The sequence below is a fragment of the Lampetra fluviatilis genome, chromosome 25 (genome assembly GCF_964198595.1).
Source record: "Lampetra fluviatilis chromosome 25, kcLamFluv1.1, whole genome shotgun sequence".
Lineage (NCBI taxonomy): Eukaryota > Metazoa > Chordata > Hyperoartia > Petromyzontiformes > Petromyzontidae > Lampetra > Lampetra fluviatilis.
The window spans coordinates 7,753,414-7,759,413 of record NC_136299.1 but is presented as its reverse complement, the minus strand read 5'-3'; the positions used below and the strand labels follow the sequence as shown (position 1 = coordinate 7,759,413).

The 6,000-nt window shown below is 49.1% G+C and overlaps 1 non-coding gene across 1 annotated transcript; it reads right to left on the bottom strand.

Annotated features, from left to right (window-relative positions):
- Positions 1-881: 881 nt before the first annotated feature.
- On the bottom strand, positions 882-975 carry TRNAI-UAU (transfer RNA isoleucine (anticodon UAU)). Its single transcript has 2 exons — positions 938-975; positions 882-917 (listed from the first exon to the last, which is right to left on the bottom strand). It is a non-coding gene; the product is annotated as a tRNA-Ile (tRNA).
- Between the last annotated feature and the right edge of the window lie 5,025 nt (positions 976-6,000).

Sequence of the window (6,000 nt, the reverse complement as noted above, 5' to 3'; positions counted from 1 at the left end):
CTCTCCACGCCGTGCGGGTCACGTGGGGGGGTTATTTGACCATACTTCACCACCGCTGGTGAATGCGGGGGGGGGGGGGCATAGAAGACGTACAGTCCAATGCGGTGGATCTCACTGCCTTGCGTCCTCCACTGCACACAAAGTGACGACACAGCAACCTATAGCATCTGGTTATGCAATGCGGTCGTCTAAATCCGCGCACGGCTATCCAGGCTAATCCCTGCACAGCAACAAAAACAACAATCTGCCATTAAACCGGCAAGCGAGACGCCTTTACGCACTGAGATTACAACTCAGATTGGGGCTGTTTGTTACTGGCCGTTTTGCGCCGCTCACATCGGTGGCGAATGGCGGACCGTCTGAACTAACCCGCATTGACCAGAGTGGTGAAGTATGGTCAAACGACATCCCATGGCGGACACGGCGTCGGGAGGCGTTCATCTAGCAGTGGATAGACCATGGCTGATGAAGATGATTTTAATTACGATATGAACGCATCACGTGCGTGAGTAACTCTGCCCTAACAGAGGAAGAGGAGGAGGGGGGGATATGTCGACGACGTTTCGGGAAATGACCCTTGTTACATCATTTCCGCGAGGCCTTCGTCCAGCAGTGGACTGATCATGGGTGACGATGACGATTCGTGTTTAAATACTCAGTACGATCACGTGGCAGTGTGAAAAATCAACAACAACAACAACAACCAAAAACCAGGTACGAATAATAGCGACGCATTCGGGGGGGGGGGACACCGAGAGCGACCGATAAAGCTTTAATAAAAAATTATTGAATTTTTTTTTACAAATTTTACGTCAATTCGGCGATGTTGGGGTGGTGTGAAAGCAAAATAGAAAGCAAAATAATAAGTCGCAAAAAATCAGTGCTCCAGGTGAGGCTCGAACTCACAACCTCGGCATTGCCCACCAAAGTACTGCTCTATAAGTACCGCGCGCTAACCGATTGCGCCACTGGAGCCGCCGCTAGACCAGCGGTCACAGCGGCTACTTGAATGTTTAGTGGGGGGGGGGGGTGATGTGGGTTTTTTTATTTGATAGGGTTTTGGTTTTATGAGTTTGCATTGTTGTTGTTGTGCTGTCGATGGCGTACCATGAAAGGAGGAGGAGATGTGTGTGTGTGTGAGTGAGAAAATGGTCGTTTGAAAAAATATGAACGTTTTTCTTTGCTTAAAGCTTTCGTGACTGCAGGAATTCATACCCTTTGGGTCTTTCGGTAAAGTCGCGGAGATATTCTGTTTCTATCTCCGTGACTTTACCGAAAGAGCCAAAGAGAGTATATATACACACTGTACTCTTGGGTTCTTTAGGTTGCTACAGTTTTGTGTTGCTACAGTAGATTTACTGTTTTGCGGTGAGTCGTGGCGAGCGCTGTGACTTTGTTATTTTTTTTAAAGATCATTTATTCACAAGTGATATTGTATATTTACATGATATCGTAGGCGACGTTTCGGGCAATGGCCCTTATTCATAGAACACAGTGCTATGAAGAAGTCATGCGCGCTAAAATATTTTTCACTCTTTTTTTATACTAATAATGACTATTTTAGCACATTTTATATTATTTCATTTTGAGGATACACACGTGGTGGTGTCGTCGTTATTGACGAACGTGTTGAGTGCTGCTGCTGTTGTTGTTGTAATCGTGGCCTCGTCACCAGCACGTCTGGTGCACGAGGTGTCAGGGCCTTGAGAAAGAGGTGTCAGGGCCTTGAGAAACGAGGTGTCAGGGCCTTGAGAAACGAGGTGTCAGGGCCTTGAGAAACGAGGTGTCAGGGCCTTGAGAAACGAGGTGTCAGGGCCTTGAGAAACGAGGTGTCAGGGCCTTGAGAAAGAGGTGTCAGGGCCTTGAGAAACGAGGTGTCAGGGCCTTGAAAAACGAGGTGTCAGGGCCTTGATAAACGAGGTGTCAGGGCCTTGAGATACGAGGTGTCAGGACCTTGAGAAACGAGGTGTCAGGGCCTTGAAAAAGAGGTGTCAGGGCCTTCAGAAACGAGGTGTCAGGGCCTTGAGAAACGAGGTGTCAGGGCCTTGAGAAACGAGGTGTCAGGGCCTTGAGAAAGAGGTGTCAGGGCCTTGAGAAACGAGGTGTCAGGGCCTTGAGAAACGAGGTGTCAGGGCCTTGAGAAACGAGGTGTCAGGGCTTTGAGAAAGAGGTGTCAGGGCCTTGAGAAAGAGGTGTCAGGGCCTTGAGAAACGAGGTGTCAGGGCCTTGAGAAACGAGGTGTCAGGGCCTTTAATGAGGTGTCAAGGCCTTGAGAAAGAGGTGTCAGGGCCTTGAGAAACGAGGTGTCAGGGCCTTGAGAAACGAGGTGTCAAGGCCTTTAATGAGGTAGGGCCCTTAATTAGGAGGTGGAGCCTGAAAGGAAGAGGTGGGCCTTTACTGAGGTGGTGGGGCCTTTAATAAGGAAGTGTGGCCTTTAATGAGGTGGGGCCTTTAATAAGGAGGTGGGACCTTTAATGAGGAGGTGGGGCCTTTAATGAGGAGGTGGGGCCTTTAATGAGGAGGTGGGGCCTTTAATAAGGAAGTGTGGCCTTTAATTAGGTGGGGCCTTTAATAATGAGGTGGGACCTTTAATGAGGAGGTGGGGCCTTTAATGAGGTGTGGCCTTTAATGAGGTGGGGCCTTTAATAAGGAGGTGGGACCTTTAATGAGGAGGTGGGGCCTTTAATGAGGTGGGGCCTTTAATGAGGAGGTGGGGCCTTTAATAAGGAAATGTGGCCTTTAATGAGGTGGGGCCTTTAATAAGGAGGTGGGACCTTTAATGAGGAGGTGGGGCCTTTAATGAGGTGTGGCCTTTAATAAGGAGGTGGGATCTTTAATGAGGAGGTGGGGCCTTTAATGAGGAGGTGGGGCCTTTAATAATGAGGTGGGGCCTTTAATGAGGAGGTGGGGCCTTTTATAAGGAGGTGGGGCCTTTAATAAGGAGGTGGGGCCTTTAATAAGGAGGTGGGGCCTTTAATGAGGTGGGGCCTTTAATGAGGAGGTGGGGCCTTTAATAAGGAGGTGGGGCCTTTACTGAGGAGGTGGGACCTTTAATGATGAGGTGGGGCCTTGAATAAGAAGGTGGAGTCTTTAATAAGGAGGTGGGGGCTTCAGGAACGAGGCACTGCAACAATGACGCCCTCCCAGAAGGCGGTGCGGGCTGATGGGATGGGCAAAAAAAAAACTTTAATTTGTTTTTTGTTGCTACAGTATGTGGCGGGATAGATGTTGGGGGTCGTCCATAAATGACGTCACGCGATTTGGACGATTTTTGACCCCCCCCCCCTCGTCACACGTCGTCACAAAAAGTCAGAACCCCCCCCCCCTCAAATATGACGTTACAAAGCTCTGCCCCCCCCCCCCCGAAAACCATTTTTCAATTTTGAAAATAACACATGCCTCAAATCGCTTTAAACTATTGTCATCGTAGTGCGTATTTAATGTGGCGCTGCACTCTGATGTTGTAGGAGAAAACATTTATTTAAAAGTCTATTTAATTATGTAAAACGTGTTGTCTATATTTATTTAAAGTTGCGCATTTTGATGTGACGTCACATTTCTCACACATCGTCACAAATGTCTGACCCGCCCCCCCCCCCCCTAGGCGCGTGACGTCATTTATGGACGGCCCCCCCCCCCCACCACCTATGATCGGCAGGCCGCGTGCGGTGGGGTAAAGTGTGGGTACCCCAACCTCTTCCAGGACGACTGACCAGCGTGGAAGAGTAGGCCAAATCCCACTCGAGACCTGCCTCGAAGTGGAGGGCCCATCCACCAGCAGTGACGCTTGCCAGCAGTTACACGGCTGCGCTTTTACTTGTTACGACCACAGTCAATAGTAAGTCACACACGACCACGACAACAAATAGCCACGTCTTTAATGTTTTTATTCATTTTTAAATATAGATTTTTTTTTGCAAACCATCGCTTTTAGGGCGTGGTGAAGGAGTATTGGAATTCTCATTGCGTTCATATATGTGGAGAGAACATGTGATGCATGTATGTCTTTATTTTACACTTTTTTTGAACAACCAGTACAGTATTCCGCCTCCAGACCTTGGCTCAAGTTTCCATCTTAACAAATCCACCCATTGTGCCGCACGCGCCACGCACATCGTCTCACTGCGCATTCTCACATGTTTACTGGGTTAAAGGTGAGTGGGCGTTGAGTGGATGGTGGGTGGTGGTGGCGGTGAGTGGTGGTAGTGTTGGGTGTCTGGTAGGTGAGGATGGTGAGCGATGGCGAGGTGGTGACGGTGAATTAATAGTGGTGATGGTGAATTTGAGTGGGTAGTAGTGGTTATGATATTGAGTGGGTGGGTGGTTGGTAGTGTTCATGGTAGTGAGCGGGTGGTGGTGAGGTGACGACAGTGGTTGTGTTCAGTGAGTGGTGGTGAGTACAGATTACAGTGGTTGTGTTGAATGAGTGGTGGTGAGTCGATAGTGGTTGTGGTGGTGGTGGTGCTGCTGATGCTGGCAAGTTGGGTGGGTGGTGGTAGTGACGGCAAGTAGGCAATGTTGAGGATGCCAGTGGTGGTGCTGGTGACAGTGGTGGTGCTGGTGACAGTGGTGGTGTTGGTATCTGTGCGTGCAGAAACATTGGAGGTGTGTCTGGTGTGGCTAGGAGGTTCAAGGTGGATTGGTAAACAGGACCGGCTGAACTTGTGACCTCCACTTTCGCAACATGACAACAAACAAGGACCTCGGAGTTAGGTCAGGAATCCCAAAAAATACATTTCCCAAGTCAGGTTTTGCTTGTTTTTGTTGTTAAACAAGGTTATGTATTTCAATGTTCCCACGTGGATAGTGCTTTCACAGACAGAACTCTGACCACATGTGGGGGCTTTTAGGGCTGCCACCTTTCCCACTGTTTGACCCGAACCGGCCAGAAGTTCTCAGTCAGCTGTGACTGCGATAAAGGTCAACACGATACCACTGCCAGATCTCGATACAGCTGGGTACTAATCAGATACCACTTCGAGATCTCGGTACTAATCAGACACCACGACCAGATGATACAAATCAGATGTCACGACCAGATCTCGGTACAACATCTCGGTAACAGGTTTATTGTCGAGCAACAAAAAACAAAACGGTAAAAACTCTAACCGTTATCAGAACCGATTACAGAAAATAATAAACCGGTTACCGTTTCATATTTTTTTTATGAATGAACCGGTTTATTTTTTTTGCTAGACATTCGGCTGACGGTAACACTGACACGTTTTTATTTTGTTTATAAACTCCCGATTTTAACAACCCTCAAATCGAATCCTTAACCCCCCCTTCCATCCTCATCACGAATGTCCGTGACAAATCTGGGACGGGTGGAAACCCCCTGGAGCCTTCAGAGCCCAGGCCGCGAAACGTCGCGACTATCGCTGGCACTCACGTGGCTGGCGGAATACAAAATATATCGACTGTCTATCGACTGTCTATAGAGTGTATTGATCATGACACCGGACGTAAGACGAGACAAACAGGCAGGACGAAGTTGGGGGGGGGAGGGAGCAGGCAAGACGCGTGACGGTGCGGTGATGTTGATGATGGTGGAGTGAGGTGGGTTGGTGGTGGTCGGGTGAAGTGATGGCGATGGTGGAGTGAGGTGGTGGTGGGGTGAGTGATGGTGGGGTGAATTCACGCGAGGGCGAGTGATTACATTGCGAGGTGAGTGATGTGAGGGTGAGTGAGTGATGGTGAGGTTAGGGTAATATTGCTTATGAGCTTCATTGCCCCATCAAGGGCTGGTGTATATTGCAGTAAATCTGAAATATTCAATAGAAAAATTGTTCAGCTCATGATTATTGATGAGGGGGGGGGGTTGCCCCATGTGGAGTGACGTCACCCGCTAATGGTTATTGGGGAGGGGTGCGGCATGTGGAGTGACGTCACCCCCTCATGGTTATTGGGGAGGGGTGTGGCATGTGGAGTGACGTCACCCGCTCATGGTTATTGGGGAGGGGTGTGGCATGTGGAGTGACGTCACCCCCTCATGGTTAT